Source organism: Mesoplodon bidens (assembly GCF_964165515.1).
Source record: "Mesoplodon bidens genome assembly, chromosome: 1".
Taxonomy (NCBI): Eukaryota; Metazoa; Chordata; class Mammalia; order Artiodactyla; family Ziphiidae; genus Mesoplodon; species Mesoplodon bidens.
The window spans coordinates 187195023-187213785 of NC_138176.1; the positions used below are offsets into that span (position 1 = coordinate 187195023).

The following is an 18763-nucleotide window of genomic DNA, read 5'->3' on the forward strand; positions in this document are numbered from 1 at the left end:
GGCGGAAGTATTTATTACTTGCAGCAGTAAGGAGAACACCAGGGATATTTCCCAAAGTAATGTCTTCCTGAACAGCAAAATTGGGGAAGTTTTAAACTAAACATCATGCATATTCATGAAGGGGTTTCAGCAGAGGAGAATTCAGCATAGAAGTGGGGCAGAAGTGGGGCAGAGGCCAAGCTCTAGCTTGACTGAAGTCTGGAAAGGTCAACATCATCATCCATTCTTCACCTGGGTGAGGGCCTTAGTTCCTGCAGAACTCAAAGATATGTATCAGATTGTCATGTTATATCCCTTGAGGAGGAACTAGGACTCTGTTTTATCACTGAACTATTGTTTCTAGACTGCTTTTCCTTTGTTCCTGAATTCCCTTACTTCCCTAAGGATCATTAATTACTGAGATCTGTTCAAGGACAAGCACTGTGGCCCGGCTTAGATCACAAAATGGCTCAGGCCCAAAATAGCTTCTCTTATGTCAAGAAAGCCATGCTTGATTCTCTTTCTCCAGGGACTCCCTATCACATCTGCTTACAGGAGGACTTCTTGCTAATGTAGATTCTTGGGTCCCCCAGGCCTGCAGAATCAGAATCTCCAGGGAGAGGGCCTGGAGTGCTTGTTTAACATACAAAACATTGGGTAGTGGTTAAGATCAGGTGTTTGGGACTAGAATATCTGAGTTAGAACCTTTATTTCATCATTTTTTAACAGGTTATTCATGGAGAAGGTATTAAAAGTTGTAAGCCTCAGTTTTCTCATACATAAAATGGGGGAAGTGGTAATGCCTACTAAGAGGGTTGCTGTATGGATTAAATGAGATGGTAAATTGTGTCAGGTATTTAGTACAAGACCTGGCACTAGGTAAACGTTCAATAAATATTAGCTACTATCATTTGTAGTATAATATTTAGTACATATTCAAATAAATTTTCTCAAAGAAATTATGAAATACACTGATTATTTAAATAGGTTGGTTACTATTTAATGTGAGAATCAAATAAACCAAAATGCTATTTTCAGCTCTTTGAAGCTAATTAAGTCTTTTGAGCTTTTCCCTAACAAAAAGGCACATTTATGCCACATAATATTCTGGCATTTTAAAAAATACAGCATTTTCCTGAAGTAAAATGTTGCGTTGGGTCTTTGTTGCTGTGCATGGGCTTTCTCTAGTTGCGGTGAGTGGGGGCTACTCTTCATTGTGGTGTGCGGGCTTCTCTTGTTGTGGAGCACAGGCTCTAGGCATGCAGGCTGCAGTAGTTGCGGCACGCAGGCTCAGTAGTTGTGGCTCGAGGGCTCTAGAGCACAGGCTTAGTAGTTGTGGCGCACGTGCTTAGCTGCTCTGTGGCATGTGGGATCTTCTGGGACCAGGGCTCGACCCCATGTTCCCTGCATTGGCAGGTGGATTCTTAACCACTGCACCACCAGAGAAGTCCTGTAAATTGTTTTTAAACCACAACTGTTAACATTTGAAATGACCTAATCAGGAATCCAAGGGCTAAAGGACGTTAGTTAGCATTCAGAGAGACAATTATCTGAATCTGCAAGAGAGGGTTTATTAACTATCATAAGTGATTTTAGACAAAAATTTTCGTTGATTAAATGGGAGCTTTCAATTTACGTGGATTGGGTAGATACTATAATGTACCACCACTTTTGCATGGTTGGGGTAGAAAAATTAGGAGCGTCCATCAGCTTGATCCCTTTGGATTGATACAGATATGTTGACTTTCCTTCAGTCCTTTATCCCAACACTTAAAGGATGGGTCATTGTGTGATTCAGCTAGGCACTCAGATCAGCTCATCCTGCCCACAGAATGCTGTGTTTGTCTCTGAATCTTTAATATGAGGCTCTTCCTGGAGAGCCCAAGGGCAAGTGTGGACTTCATCTCGCTTACAGACCTGGGTTTGTGCCTCCTTTCTATAAATGTTTATGAATGTGGGGGAATTCATTGTGAAACTAACTTTGTTTTTCACATATTCTCCTGGTGAGTTATAGAAAAGGACATGTGCAGCACTCACCTGCCTTTGATCATTAAAGCTACTAAGCAAGAGATACTCAGAAAAAAAAAATGTGACCAATTTTGAGTGACCACTGTTAAAAGATAAACTGAGACATATTAAAAATTTTAAAAGCGTTTTTGAGCAAAAATTGACTTGAATTGGGCAGTGCCAAACCAGAAGTGGTTAGGAGCACTCCTTGGACAGGATCCAGGGGAAAGACTTACCTAGAGAGGATGAAGAAGCAAAGAAAGGAAATTATTGATTGGCTTAAAGCCCTGCTGGCTGTTTGTGATTGGTTGTGCTTATCATTTTGATTTCAAAACCATGAGGCATTTACAGGCTGAAATTTTGGTTTGCTTACATAGGCCACCCAGACATTAGTACCACCGCAGTCTGATGGCTTCTTTGTTTACTTAATTTAACACCACGTAAGTTTACTTCAATTCACACATACCTCCTAGTTTCATTGCAAGTTTTAAAGGTTGAAGGTCAAAATCTTAGGGATTTTAGTATTCGTTTTTCAATCCTTGGTATCATATATTCACTCAAAAGGGGCAGTTCTGCATATCTCTTCCAGGTTCATTGGCAGCTTGAAATAGAACATGGCAGGAATGTCCACAAGTTGGCAAACTCCACAAACTTCCCCAACCATCCCCCCCACCCCAGAGCTGTTTGCTAAATACTTACCTAGGCTTTCATGGTCTGGTGTCCATTCTGACAGGTCTGTACTCATGATTCACTGGATTTAAAAAAGATTCAGAATAGTACCTTTGCATAGAAGATAAAGGTCAGCAAATACTTAAAAAGCTCATAAATTTCTTGCTTTCTTTCTGGACCACGTTGCATTGCTGGGAGACAATGTGGAATACAGCCAGCTAGAAGCACAGAATTGGCCTGGGCCTTTGGCATAAGAGGTTGATTTTAGATGAAATTCAGAGATAAAACCCAGATAAAACCAAGACAGGTGATGGAGCTGAATAAAGAAACTAAGGTTCATGTATTAATTTCCACAAGTATCTCTTAATTTTCTGTTGGTAATAAGGATTGGTAGCATATTTATTGTTCTTTATGTAAATGTTCTTCAGTTAAAATTTTTCTTTTGAGATATTTGTAGATTTATTTGCAGCTGTATGAAATAATACAGAGATCCCATGTACCCTTTATCCATTCTCCCTCAGTGGCAACATTCTACAAAACTGTAAAACACAATAGCCTTGATGTTGACACTGATGTAGTCAAGATACAGAACATTTCCATCACTACAAGGATCCCTCCTAATGCCCTTTTACAGCCATGGCCACTCCCACTCACCACCACTCCTTCCTTATAACCCTTGACAACCACAGATGTGTTCTTCATTTCTATAACTTTGTCATTTTAAGAATGTTATGTAACTGGAGTAATACAGTATGTAACCTTGAGATTGGCTTTTTTTCACTCAGCGTAATTCTCTGAAACTTCATTGAGGTCATCGTATGTATCAAAAGTTCATTCAGGGCTTCCCTGGTGGCGCAGTGGTTGAGAGTCCACCTGCCGATGCAGGGGACACGGGTTCGTGCCCCGGTCCGGGAAGATCCCACATGCCGCGGAGCGGCTGGGCCCGTGAGCCATGGCCGCTGAGCCTGCGCGTCCGGAACCTGTGCTCCGCAACGGGAGAGGACACAATAGTGAGAGGTCCGCGTACCGCAAAAAAAAAAAAAAAAAAAAAAGTTCATTCATTTTTATTGCTTGGTGGTTATTCATGGTATGGATGGACCACAGTTTGTTTTATCATTTACCCATTGACGGATATCTGGGTTGTTTTGGCTGTTATGAATAAGGCTGTTTTAAACATGGGTGTACAGGTTTTTTGGTGAATGTAATTTTTTATTTCTCTGGGATATATGCCCAGGAGTGCAATTGCTGGGTTATATGGTAGTCACATTTAAGTTTTCAAAGAATGTGCCACACTTTTTAGAGTTCTGTATCATTTTTATATTCCCAACAGCAAAGTATGAGAGATCCAGAGCTTCTGTATCCTTGCCAGCATGTGGGCGTGTTACTGGTTTTTATTTCAGCCATTCTTGAAGGTGTATCTCATTGTGGTTTTAAGGCATTCTTACTGGCTAATGATGCTGGACATTTTTTTTTTTTTTTTTTTACTTATTTGCCATCTGTATGTCTTCTTTGTTGACATGTCTCTTCATGTCTTTTTCCCATTTTCTAATCGGATTTTTTTTTTTTTTTGACGGTTGAGTTTTGAGAGTTCTTTAGATATTTTAGGCTAGTCCTTTGGCAAATATGTGGTTTGTAAATGTTTTCTCCTGGACTATAGCTTGTCTTTTCACATTTATCATATGATCTCTTGCAGAACAAGAGATGTTAATTTTGATAAGTTCCAGTTTATCATTTTTTTTCTTTTTGGTGTTGACTAAGAGCACTTTGCTTAATCCTAGATCGTCAGGATTTTTTTTTTCCTTCCAAAAGTTTTATAGTTTTATATTTTAGATTTAATCTGTGGTCTATTTTGAGCTAATTTTTGTATAAAGAGTGAGACTTAGGTGAGTTTTATTTTTTGGTTTATGGTTGTTTAATTGTCCAGCATTGTTTATGGAAAAGGTGTTTTTTTTTTACATTGAAGTGCTTTTGAACTTCTGTCAAAAATCAATTGGTTATATTTGTGTGGGCCCATTCTGGCTTCTCTGTGCTGTTCCAATTTCATTGATTTTTGCCCTCTACTTTTTTCATCCTTCTGCTTGCTCAGAGTTTATTTTGTTCTTCTTTTTCAAGGTTCTTGAGGTGGGAGCTTAAATTATTGATCTGAGAATTTTCCCCTTTTCTACTGCATTAAGTTCACGCTATAAATTTTTTCTCTCAGCTCTATTAGCAGTCTCCCACAAATTGATGATGTATTTTCATTTTCATTCTGTTCAATGTATTTTTAATTTCTCTTAAACCTTTCTTTTTTTATCCATTTACTATTTAGAAGTGTGTTGTTTAATTCCTGTTTGTAGATTTTCCCATTACCTTCCTTGTTGATTTCTAGCTTAATCTCTTTTTGAAGAACATACTGCATGTGATTTGAATTATTTTAAATTGTTAAGACTTGTTTTATGTCCCAGAATATAGTCTATCTTGGAGTATATTTCTTGGGCAGTTGAAAAGAAGGTGTATTATGCTGTTGTTGGGTGAAATGTTCTATAAATGTTGAGATTCTGTTGGTTGATAATGTTGTCAAATTCTATGTCCTTGCTGATTTTCTGTTTGGTGGTTGATTTATCAATTGTTGAGAGAGGAGTGTTGAAGTCTACAAGTATACTTTGGAATTTACTTCTTTTTATTTTCAGTTACAGCACTTTGGGATTCACATAATTTGCAGCTCTGTTATTTGGCTCATACTCACTTAGGATTGTTATGTCTTCAAGGTCAATTTACCCTTTTTTTTTTTTTTGCAGTACGCGGGCCTCTCACTGTTGTGGCCTCTCCCGTTGCGGAGCACAGGCTCCGGATGCGCAGGCCCAGTGGCCATGGCTCATGGGCCCAGCCACTCCACGGCATGTGAGATCTTCCTGGACCGGGTCATGAACCCATGTCCCCTGCATTGGCAGGTGGATTCTCAACCACTGAACCACCAGGGAAGCCCTACCCTTTTACAACTAGATAATGTGTCTCTCTGTTTCTAGTAATTTTCTTTGCTCTAAAGTCTATTTTATGTGATATTAATAGAGCCACTCCTATTTGCCTTTGATTAATGTTTACATGATATATCTTTTTAATCCTTTTACTTCCAGGTGACCTATATTGTTACATTTAAAGTGAGTTTCTTTAGACAGTGTATAGTTAGTCCATGGTGTTTAATTCACTCTTCCAATCTTTGTCTTTTAATAAGTATATTAGGCCATTTCATCTAATGTATGTATTGATATGTTGGTGTTTAAGTCTGCCATTTTATTTTTTGTTTCTTGTTTTCTTTTGCCCATATTCCTATGTATTTCTTGAACCTGTTTTAGACCTTGGTTTTCATTTATCTGTATTGTTCGTGTGTGTGTGTGTGTGTGTGTGTGTGTTTCTGCTTTATAACAAAGTGAATCAGTTATACATATACATATATCCCCATATCTCCTCCCTCCCACCCTCCCTATCCCACCCTTCTAGCTGGTCACAAAGCACAAAGCTGATCTCCCTGTGCTATGCTACTGCTTGCCACTAGCTATTTTACATTTGGGAGTGTATATATGTCTATATATACACTACCACACTCACACTTTGTCCCAGCTTACCCTTCCCCCTCCCTGTGTCTCCAGGTCCCTTCTCTAGTACGTCTGTGTCTTTATTCCCGTCTTGCCCCTAGGTTCTTCATGACCATATTATTTTTTTTTGTAGATTCCATATATATGTGTTAGCATACAGTATTTGTTTTTCTCTTTCTGACTTACTTCACTCTGTATGACAGACTCTAGGTCCATCCACCTCACTACAAATAACTCAATTTCATTTCTTTTTATGGCTGAGTAATATTCTCTTGTATAAATTTGCCACATCTTCTTTATCCATTCATCTGTTGATGGCCACTTAGGTTGCTTCCATGTCCTGGCTATTGTAAATAGAGCTGCAATGAATATTGTGGTACATGAATCTTTTTGAATTATGGTTTTCTCAGGGTATATGCCCAGTAGTGGGATTGCTGGGTCATAGGGTAATTCTATCTTTAGTTTTTTAAGGACCCTCCATACTGTTCTCCATAGTGGCTGTATCAATTTACATTCCCACCAACAGTGCAAGAAGATTCCCTTTTTTCCACACCCTCTCCAGCATTTATTGTTTGTAGATTTTTTGATGATGGCCATTCTGACTGCTGTGAGATGATATTGCATTGCAGTTTTGACTTGCATTTCTCTAATGATTAATGACATTGAGCCTCCTTTCATGTGTTTTTTGACAATCTGTATATCTTCTTTGTAGAAATGTCTATTTACGTCTTCTGCCCATTTTTGGATTAGGTTGTCTGTTTTTTTTGATATTGAGCTGCATGAGCTGCTTGTAAAGTTTGGAGATTAATCCTTTGTCAGTTGCTTCATTTGCAAATATTTTCTCCCATTCTGAGGGTTGTCTTTTCATTTTGTTTATGGTTTCCTTTGCTATGCAAAAGCTTTTAAGTTTCATTAGGTCCCATTTGTTTATTTTTGTTTTTATTTCCATTTCTCTAGGAGGTGGGTCAAATGGGATCTTGCTGTGATTTATGTCATAGAGTGTTCTGCCTATGTTTTCCTCTAAGAGTTTGATAGTTTCTGGCCTTACATTTAGGTCTTTAATCCATTTTGAGTTTATTTTTGTGTATGGTGTTAGGGAGTGTTCTAATTTCATTCCTTTACATATAGCTGTCCAGTTTTCCCAGCATCACTTATTGAAGAGGCTGTCTTTTCTTCATTGTATATTCTTGCCTCCTTTGTCAAAGATAAGGTGACCATATGTGTGTGGGTTTATCTCTGGGATTTCTATCCTGTTCCATTGATCTATTTTTCTGTTTTTGTTCCAGTACCATACTGTCTTGATTAATGTAGCTTTGTAGTATAGTCAGAAGTCCAGGAGCCTGATTCCTCCAGCTCCATTTTTATTTCTCAAGATTGCTTTGGCTACTTGGGGTCTTTTGTGTTTCCATACAAATTGTGAAATTTTTTGTTCTAGTTCTGCGAAAAATGCCAGTGGTAGTTTGATAGGGATTGCATTGAATCTGTAGATTGCTTTGGGTAGCAGAGTCATCTTCACAGTGTTGATTCTTCCAATCCAAGAATATGGTATATCTCTCCATCTATTTGTATCATCTTTAATTTCTTTCATCAGTGTCTTATAATTTTCTGCATACAGGTCTTTTGTCTCCTTAGGTAGGTTTATTCCTAGGTATTTTACTTTATTTTTTTTGTTGCAATGGTAAATGGGAGTGTTTTCTTAGTTTCACTTTCAGATTTTTCATCATTATTGTATAGGAATGCAAGAGATTTCTGTGCATTAATTTTGAATCCTGCAACTTTACCAAATTCATTGATTAGCTCTAGTAGTTTTCTGGTAGCATCTTTAGGATTCTCTATGTATAGTATCATGTCATCTGCAAACAGTGACAGCTTTACTTCTTCTTTTCCGATTTGTAATCCTTTTATTTCCTTTTCTTCTCTGATTGCTGTGGCTAAAACTTCCAAAACTATGTTGAATAATAGTGATGAGAATGGGCAAACTTGTCTTGTTCCTGATCTTAGTGGAAATGCTTTCGGTTTTTCACCATTGAGGACGATGTTGGCTGTGGATTTGTCATATATGGCCTTTATTATGTTGAGGTAATTTCCCTCTGCCTACTTTCTGGAGGGTTTTTATCATAAATGGGTGTTGAATTTTGTCAAAAGCTTTCTCTGCATCTATTGAGATGATCATATGGTTTTTCTCCTTCAATTTTTTAATATGTTGTATCACATTGATTGATTTGTGTATATTGAAGAATCCTTGCATTCCTGGGGTAAACCCCACTTGATCATGCTGTATGATCCTTTTAATGTGCTGTTGGATACTGCTTGCCAGTATTCTGTTGAGGATTTTTGCATCTATATTCATCAGTGATATTGGTCTGTAGTTTTCTTTTTTTGTGACATCTTTGTCTTGTTTTGGTATCAAGGTGATGGTGGCCTTGTAGAATGAGTTTGGGAGTGTTCCCTTCTCTCCATTTTTTTACAGGAGTTTGAGAAGGACAGGTGTTAGCTTTTCTCTGAATGTGTGATAGAATTCGCCTGTGAAGACATCTGGTCCTTTTGTTTGTTGGAAGATTTTTAATCACAATGTTAATTTCAGTGCTTGTGATTGGTCTGTTCATATTTTCTATTTCTTCCTGGTTCAGTTTCAGAAGGTTGTGCATTTCTAAGAATTTGTCCATTTCTTCCAGGTTGTCCATTTTATTGGCATATAGTTGCTTGAAGTAATCTCTCATGATCCTTTGTATTTCTGCTGTGTCAGTTCTTACTTCCTCTTTTTCATTTCTAATTCTATTGATTTGAGTCTTCTTTTTTTTGTGTGTGTGTGGTATGTGGGCCTCTCACTGTTGTGGGCTTTCCCATTGTGGAGCACAGGCTCCAGATGTGCAGGCTCAGCAGCCATGGCTCACGGGCCCAGGCACTCCGTGGCATGTGGGATCCTCCCAGACTGGGACATGAACCCGTGTCCCCTGCATCGGCAGATGGATTCTCAACCATTGCACCACCAGGGGAGCCCCTCCCTTTTTTTCTTGATTAGTCTGGCTAATGGTTTATCAATTTTGTTTATCTTCTTAAAGAAGCAGCTTTTAGTTTTATTGATCTTTGCTGTCATTACTTTCATTTCTTTTTCATTTATTTCTGATCTGATCTTTATGATTTCTTTCCTTCTGCTAACTTTGGGTTTTTTTTGGTGTTGTTCTTCTTTCTCTAATTGCTTTAGGTGTAAGGTTAGGTTGTTTATTTGAGATGTTTCTTGTTTCTTAAGGTAGGATTGCATTGCTATAAAATTTCCTCTTAGAACTGCTTTTGCTGTTTCCCATAGGCTTTGGGTCATCATGTTTTCATTGTCATTTGTTTGTAGGTATTTTTTGATTTCCTCTTTGATTTCTTCAGTGATCTCTTGGTTATTAAGCAGTGTATTGTTTAGCCTCCATGTGTTTGTATTTTTTTTTTTTACAGATTTTTTTTCCTGTAATTGATATCTAGTCTCATAGCGTTGTGGTCAGAAAAGATACTTGATACGATTTCAATTTTTCTTAAAATAACCAAAGCTTGACTTGTGACCCAAGATATGATCTATCCTGGAGAATGTTCCATGAGCACTTGAGAAGAAAGTGTATCCTGCTGTTTTTGAATGCGATGTCCTGTAAATATCAATTAAGTCCATCTTGTTTAATGTATCATTTAAAGCTTGTGTTTCTTCATTTATTTTCATTTTGGATGATCTGTCCATTGGTGAAGGTGGGGTGTTAAAGTCCCCTACTATGATTGTGTTACTGTCGATTTCCCCATTTTTTGCTGTTAGTATTTGCCTTATGTATTGAAGTGCTCCTATGTTGGGTGCATAAGTATTTACAATTATTATATCTTCTTCTTGGATTGATCCCTTGATCATTATGTAGTGTCCTTCTCTGTCTCTTGTAATAATCTTTGTTTTAAAGTCTATTTTTTCTGATATGAGAATTGCTACTCCAGCTTTCTTTTGATTTCCATTTGCATGGAATATCTTTTTCCATCCCCTCACTTTCAGTCTGTATGTGTCCCTAGGTCTGAAGTGGGTCTCTTGTAGACAGCATATATATGGGTCTTGTTTTTGTATCCATTCAGCCAGTCTGTGTCTTTTGGTTGGAGCATTTATTCCATTTACATGCAAGGTAACTACTGACATATATGTTCCTATTACCATTTCCTTAATTGTTTTGGGTTTGTTATTTCAGGTCTTTTCCTTCTCTTGTGTTTCCTGCCTAGAGAAGTTCCTTTAGCATTTGTTGTATAGCTGGTTTGGTGGTGCTGAATTCTCTTAGCTTTTGCTTGTCTGTAAAGGTTTTAATTTCTCTGTAAAATCTGAGTGAGATCCTTGCTGTGTAGAGTAATCTTGGTTGTAAGGTTTTCTCCTTCATGACTTTAAATATATCCTGCCACACGCTTCTGGCTTGCAGAGTTTCTGCTGAAAGATCAGCTGTTAACCTTATGGGGATTCCCTTGTGTGTTATTTGTTGTTTTTCCCTTGCTGCTTTTAATATTTTTTATTTGTATTTAATTTTTGGTAGTTTGATTAATATGTGTCTTGCTGTGTTTCTCCTTGGATTTATCCTGTATGGGACTCTATGCACTTCCTGGACTTGATTGACTATTTCCTTTACCTTATTAGGGAAGTTTTCAACTCTTCAAATATTTTCTCAGTCCCTTTGTTTTTCTCTTCTTCTTCTGGCACCCCTATAATTCGAATGTTAGTGCTTTTAGTATTGTCGCAGCAGTCTCTGAGACTCTCCTCAATTCTTTTCTTTCATTTTTGTTTATTCTGCTCTGCAGGAGTTATTTCCACTATTTTATCTTCCAGGTCACTTATCCGTTCTTCTGCCTCAGTTATTCTGCTATCAATCCCTTCTAGAGAATTTTAAATTTCATTTATTGTGTTGTTCATGATTGTTTATTTGCTCTTTAGTTCTTCTAGGTCCTTGTTAAGCATTTCTTGTATTTTCTTCATTCTTTTTCCAAGATATTGGATCATATTTACTATCATTATTCTAAATTCTTTTTCAGGTAGACTGCCTATTTCCTCTTCATTTGTTAGGTCTGGTGGGTTTTTACCTTGCTCCTTCATCTGCTCTGTGTTTCTTAGTCTTCTCATTTTGCTTAGCTTACTGTGTTTGGAGTCTCCTTTTTGCAGGTTGCATGTTCGTAGTTCCCGTTGTTTTTGGTGTCTGCCCCTAATTGCTAAGGTTGGTTCAGTGGGTTGTGTAGGCTTCCTGGTGGAGGGGACTAGTGCCTGTGTTCTGGTGGATGAGGCTGGATCTTGTCTTTCTAGTGGGCAGGTCCACATCTGGTGGTGTGTTTTGGGTTGTCTGTGACCTTATTATGATTTTAGGCAGCTTCTCTGCTAATGGGTGGGGTTGTATTCCTGTCTTCCCAGTTGTTTGGCATGGGTGTCCAGCATCTCTATTGTTTTTGGTGTGTCTTTTTGCATAGCTTTTTGGCGGTTGCACTAGATTACTTATATTGATATATACGTAATTTATCCCAATCTGTGACTATTATCATTTTTCTCTTTTGAGTTAAATATAGAAGGCTTACCTACTGTTTAATCATTTTATTTTCCTTTGTTTAGTACATAATTGTTTTAAATCTCTCCTCTCCATACATTTAATCAATCAGACAGTGTTACAATTTTTGCTTCAACCATCAGTTACCTAATTGTTCATTTACCTCTTCCTTGTTTCACTCTAGCTTAACGACCACTCATCTGCCCCACTTATTACTTATAAAATATAAATCAGAGATAAAGTGCTGTAGATGGGGTAATATCAGTGCCACCCTGCTGAGTGCAGGGACTGCAAAATAGTCTCCGTCCTCAGTCAGGGGTAAGGTATGGGAATAGGGTCAAGTTCATTGGCCAGTAGCACAATATTTTAGTTCTTGTCATTTTTGTTTTCATTAAGTTTCTTTCTGATTTTGTTTGGGTTATGAATGGTAAGAAATTTGGAATCCTTATTGAAAGAAGTGCAAAATGTGTCTGAAAACCAAATATAACATTTAAAAAATTAGTTTCTGTTTCTCAATATCTGTATCCTTGCTTCAGGATTCCTGCTAATACACACAGTGTCTGTGAAAAGTAGAGGAAAACACTCTCACTGGGGGAAGAATTGTAAAAAGGTGCCATTTTTAGGGCTGCTCTAGCCCCACAATATGTGGGCTGAATTTTCTACCCTCACCCTCTTAGTAGGGTCCCTCTCTGCTGGGCTCAACCTGCCTCACTGCTACCTGTGAACCTGCCTTACCTCTCTGAATTTCTCTCATGTTTTGATCTAAAGAAATTTTCTAAGAAATCTGCTCAGATATATTATTTTTCTTTTATTCTGATATCTTGGTTTCTTTCAAGAGGAAAAAAATGTATATTAAATATAGATTTATTTCTATTCAAAATTCAGTATTAATAAAAGCAATTGTATCTCTTACCACACCCATCATAAGTAATTTCCAACAACTGGTAACAGGTGTTTTGAGGAAAATGGGACTTCATGGTCAAAAAAAGTTGTGAAAATGGTACATAATCTATCCCATTTTTGTATATTTATATAGTAACAACTCTCAAAAGTTATGTAGTAAATAAATTCTTGCTTAACTTTGTTTAATCTAGCATTTAACTATATAATTCTACATAACTAAATAATACAAATGTATTTAACTACAGACTTCCTCTCCAATATATTTCATTTTATTTTACTTTGCATATCACCAATTAATAAGTTTTAGTCTATTAAAGACTATTAAAACCAATTTGAGCTTGGGAAATATAAGTTAAAAATAATTTATTTGATTTCTACAATATGTGGGATGTTATACTATGAACTGATATAACTAATCTTTTTTGGCTTTTTAAAGTTAATAACAAATCTGTAACTTTACTGTCATCTCCTCTATAGGAAGTTCTCTTAATCTGCATCTTATGGACCTTTTCAGGTTCCAATGAATGGCATGAACAGTCCCCAAATTGGGTTTGATATTTTGTGTAAGATGTGAACATTTCTGTAGAAAGGGCTCATTGTTTTAAAATTCAGTCTTCAAAGAGTTTGTTTCTCTTGTAAGATTAAGACCTACTCTTCTATAGGAGGTAGTTACCACCATTAGTGTAGTTTTTCCTTTCCCAAATCAAGGCACTGCATTAAACAGCAATTTGTGTATCTAAACAAGATATAAAGATACATTATAATATATGGGTGAAGGCATTTAGGACATTTTGTTTTTATTTCAACTACCTATAATGATTATAACTTGTATAAAAGGGCAGGGGAAGTCACACACTTTATGTTTTTATATTAAATAGCAGATTCAAAAATTTTTTTCGTTGTTGCTTTAGTTTCCTAATGTGTTTTTTTTTGTGTTTATATTTATTCACAAATGGCTATTAAATAGCGACTAGTTGCCATATATTAGATATTATGAAATAAAAAGAAGAATCATCCGGTGATTTTAAGGGATAAGTCTTCATTTGAACTTTACATTTCTTGGACAATAATTAGTAAGGGTAATATGCTAGAGAGCAGGCCATTGCAGAAGGTGTTCTCCCCCCCACAAAAAAACAACAACAGAAATTGAAGGGATGCATTTTTAACAGTTTGTTGAACAGCTAAACTTACTCCTGTTTTGTTACTTCAGACACCTGTTCTGATGCTATTCCTTGGCTCTGTATCACAGAACTTCTCATTAATGACTGTCCTTTTATTTCCAGTTTGATTCTTAATTCCATAAAATTTCTATTTTCATTCTTCCACTATTCCTATCCATCCAACATCTTTTTATAAAAAGTCTATTTTATATTGAAAACAGGCAGGCACCATTTTTTATCTGTATTCTATAAAGTGATGCGGGCAGGATTTAGATCCCAGTGTGTAATTTTAATAATTTAAGTGATCTGCCTGGGAATAGGGAATGGCTGAGTGTGCAAAATCTGAAACCTTGACCTTAATAGCATCATGTTTGAAAAAGCTGAATTAATTACTCAAAGAAAATAATGTACAAATGTAGTAACATATGAAGAAAATGTTTACTTGGGAGAAAAATGAATTAATTATGGTAAAAAATTTTCAGCAGAAACAACACTGCATTCTTTTAAAGTGAAATCATGAATAGAGGTAAACTAATATTTCCGGAATTACTGACACTCCATGTACAACGTGTGTATTTTTCTTGGCCTTAACATTTTTTTTCCCACTAAATCAGATTCATTGCATTTGGCAAGATTTTCAGAAAGAGCATGAGGTTATTTGGGGGATGAGTATTTGACATGTTCACACAATGTACAGTTCAGGGTTCAAAGTTGAAATCACAGCACTGTTTTTCTTGACAAGAATTCTCTCTGGCAAATTGCCTAGGAAAATTCTGGTAGGTTTCCTTGCATCCCACCCAATTTTCAACTAATATTGTAAAATCAGTCATCAACTGGGACTAACTAATTGCTCTAGAGTTATTTATCTGAATAAGATGACTCTCCATTAGACTTGTTGAAACAATAGGACACATTTAATTGAAAGACCCAAATATTCTTTTGCGTAAAAATTGGTGAGAAAATATATGTTGAATTTGTATCTTTGATAATATGACAATTATATTATTGGTAAGTTATAGAAATATCTATATATCTCAGGATAAAATCTAAGTAGGAACTTCTTAGAAATGTTTCTGCTCTAACTGCATTTAATGACATGTTACTGTTGTACTCTTACTATGACATCAGCATTTTCACTTGTTAATTTATTTTGGTGGCTATAGTGCTGAAATTTTTTGTCATTTTGAACTATAGACTCTGCCTCATGGAAAATATTATAGTGGTATTCAGAGAGTATAGACTCAGATTGGCTATTATAGTGTGAGTCTGAAATTTGATTTTAAGAGTGTGAGCATGTTGCTGAATCCAAGTTTGTGTGACTGACTCACAGTAAGGCCAAACAAACCGAAATGTCAGAATTCGGAGCTGAGAAAGGTATACTGTGAGGGCCAAGCAAGGAGAACAGGCAACTCATGCTAAAAAAACCCAAACTCCATGATGGTTTTCAGGAAAGAGGTTTTTTTTTTCTTTTTTTCTTTTTTTCAGCATATTATGCTTTATTATTTCAAGACAGGTGAAAACACAACTGAAATGCAAAAAAGATTTGTACAGTATATGGAGAAGGTGCTGTGCTGGATCGAACATCTCATGAGTGGTTTGTGAAGTTCCATGCTGGAGATTTCTCGCTGGACAATGCTCCATGGTCAGGAAGACCAGCTGAAGTTGATAGCAAACAAACTGAGACCTTAACTGAGAACAATCAATGTTATACCACACTGGAGATAGCCAACATACTCAAAATATCCAAATCAAGCGTTGAGGAAGGAGGTTTTAAAGGCAGAATTTGGGGTGCAGACTGCAGGGTGTGTGATTTTCTTCTGATTGGTTGGCAGTGAGGTAACAGGGCAGTGCTCCAGGGATCTTGTGCTCAGCCTGAAGTTACCATCCTCCACCTGGGTGGAGTCCTTATTTCCTGCAGAAGAACTCAAAGATAGTTAGGTACATCCCTTGAGGAGGAGCTAGGACCTTATTACTGCACTATTGTTTGACTGCTTTTCCTTTATTTCTGCATTCCTTCACTTCCCTGCTTAGTAACTGTTTGAATCTGACCTTTGAAACTCAGGAAAGGTTTAGGAGGCTGAAGTCTTTTCCCTACAAATGAAAGTGGGGACATGAAAAGGCTTTTGTACCTGGGAGGGACCCACAGGGTCCTGCTTGATTTCAAGCAGGCTGTGAAATGTTGAACAACTAATGTAATTCTAATGGAGTTCTTCAGTGTCTTCCAATAGAATTAAATATTGCTTTTTGAAAGAAGTTGATTTGGGATTAAGAGCTGTAATTTGTAATGTGTCATTGCAAAACATTATGTAAAATGGCCATGTTTGTAAATATGCAAGGTTTAGGTAAAATAAGTAATTTGGATGCTAAAGCAAAAATTAGGGATGCAAATTTTTTTTTTTTATTTCCAAGTTTTCTTTCCTGTATACTATCAACTCTCTGCATTTTGTAGTTAAATTGGTGCTGTGTAGAACCTGAAGCTTTATAGCAAAGTTCTACTTTTTTCTATCTAACAATGTTTACAAGCATTTCACCATCATAAAACATTTTTCACTTTATATTTTATTTTTATGTTTATATTCACAACAGAGATTCATTCATTTATTAATATGCATTTATTGAACATGAATTATGTACCAGGCACTGTTCTAGTCCCTCAGAATTTACTAACGACTAAGACAAGAACAAACTTCCTACCATAATGATGTTTACATTATAGCAGGAGAGAAGACAATAAACAAACAAATCCAATGGCTAATTCTTAGTTCTCATCTTTGTTGGCTTACAGAAGCATTCAACAGAGCTGATCTTTTTCAATAGTTTGCAACACTTTACTTAGTTTTGGGATTTCCCCAGGTTTTCTTCTCTGTCTGTTCATTCTCTATTTCCTTTGCTGGTTCCTCCTCATCTTCTTGATTTCTTAATATTGACATGCTCCAGGGCTGTCCTTGAACTTCTTCTTCTCCTTGTCTTCTTTGCATCCTTGATGATTGTATTTATTAGCATGGCTTTAAATACACTCTCTACTCTGACAACTGCCTACTCATTAGTCTCCAACTTAGACCTCTCCCTGGATCTCCAGGTTCACTATGGAATCGTTCACTCCATATATCTTCTTTAATATCTGATACACATAAAGTCCTGATTGTACCTTCCAGATTGGCTTGTCCTGCAGGCTTTTCCATTTTAGTAAATGGTAACCCCAGCCAAAAATCTAAGAGCTATCGTTCACTTCTCTTTCTCCTCTAACACATCTCTAGTCCATTGTCTTTTTGATCTCATTACCCCTCATTTTCCCAACTCCAGCCATTCTAGCTTCCATGCTGTTCCTCCAGTACACCTTATATGGTTCAGCCCGAGGGCCTTCTGCTGGAAATCTCATCTCCCAGATTTACTCATGACACACTCCCTCACATCCTTCAGGTTTGTTCCCAAACTCACTTCTGTGAAACCTTCCCTGACCTATCTATTGAAAAATTATACACCCCTTATTTAAGTTCCTTCCTAAGTTTTTCTTTATTACATTTACCCCTGTCTAACATACTATGTATTTTACTTCCTTTGTACTTTTGCTAGCTCCTCTCCTGCTAGAATGTGAGCTCCATGGGAAGGAAATTTCATGTTTTGCTCTGTACCTGGAATGGTATCTGGCAGGTGGTAAGTCCTCAGTGAAATGTGGGGCTCCAGAGCAGAGGAACCACATCTCTGCAGGGTTTTCCTCCCTCCTTCTTTCCTCACCATTTCCCCTCCTTCCCTTATTCCTTCCCTCTTTCTCTCCCTTCCTTCCTCCCTTCCCTGGCACCCTTCCTCTTCCTTCTCTTTCTTCATTGTTCTTAATAGGCTTGGAGAAGCTGCTGAGTTAAAGCCAGTTTTCTATTTCTGGCTCTCTGTTTGGATTGGCAGTCACTTGGTTATGTGGGAAATCCGTGCCTAGTCTTCCCGAGGTGTACGCTGCCTGGGCATCATAGAAGCCTCTTCATCTTCAAGGTCATGGCCTATTTTTTTTGTTTGTTTTGTTTTGCTAACTGCTTTATAACCACAACAAACTAGTACAGAGTATGCCCTGTACAAAGCAACACATTAAAGATCGAGGTGTTCCCTTGGGCAAAGCTAAAGATTTCAGTCTGTGGTATTTGGAATTTAGGCTACAGTCCTTGTTTTTGGATCGATCATTGGGTGTGTGGCACAGTCCATGCTTTTAACCAGATTTGAACAGGAGAATGGCCACTTGGCCCAGGTAGAAGTAGATGAAGTGTTTGGTTTCATGTGTCACATAAGTACCGAAGTTCCTCCCCACAATGCAGTGCCAGGTGGGGTTCTACTTCTTGTCAAACTCCTTCTTGATATGGGCAGCAATGTCCTTCTCTATATTTCTCCAGTGCCTGAGTAGCACACTCCACCAAGTCCTGTTGCATCTCCTCCAACATATCGGCATTTTTGATCACGGCCTTTCGGTCACACATGGTTACCAAAGAGCAGCGGCTGACCTACTGCAACGGTCTCCTGGGGGAGAGGCTGGCAAGGCTCAGACCCTTAGAGAGGAGCGGTCCCTACTGAAGCCATGGCGCATCTATCAGGGTCACAGCCTATTAACCCTATAATTTGAATTCTGCTCCTGGCAGCTCAGCAGTCATTGAATGCCATTGATATGTGGCTGCAAACGTTCTGCTTGGGGAGTGGCTTGTTATTCTAGTGAGTGTCTGAGCTGCTGCCCACCATCGTGGCTCTGGATAACCCTCCTTTAGCACCTCCTATGCTACTGTGCTACATTCACAGACTTATTTATTTTTCTCCATGGCAGTAAATTGTAAGCTCTATGAGAATAGGAACAGTTTTTGAATAGCAAGGCCTAGGACACTGCCTTGGTCATGAAAATAAATATTTGTCGAATAAAGGAAGGAATGTCTAAATTACACTTATAGATAGAAAAATCTAAAAACAAATAAAG

General features: G+C 37.4%; 1 protein-coding gene and 1 pseudogene across 3 annotated transcripts in view; one reads left to right on the plus strand and one right to left on the minus strand.

Moving 5' to 3' along the window:
• Positions 1 to 18763, plus strand: part of CFAP299 (cilia and flagella associated protein 299) — a gene marked incomplete at its 5' end in the record, with an annotated part of 640072 nt that overhangs the window by 55605 nt on the left and 565704 nt on the right. The gene's annotated exons all lie outside the window — the stretch shown is intronic.
• On the minus strand, positions 17891 to 18370 carry LOC308617197 (dynein light chain 1, cytoplasmic-like; annotated as a pseudogene). Its single transcript has one exon. The product of its transcript is annotated as a dynein light chain 1, cytoplasmic-like (transcript).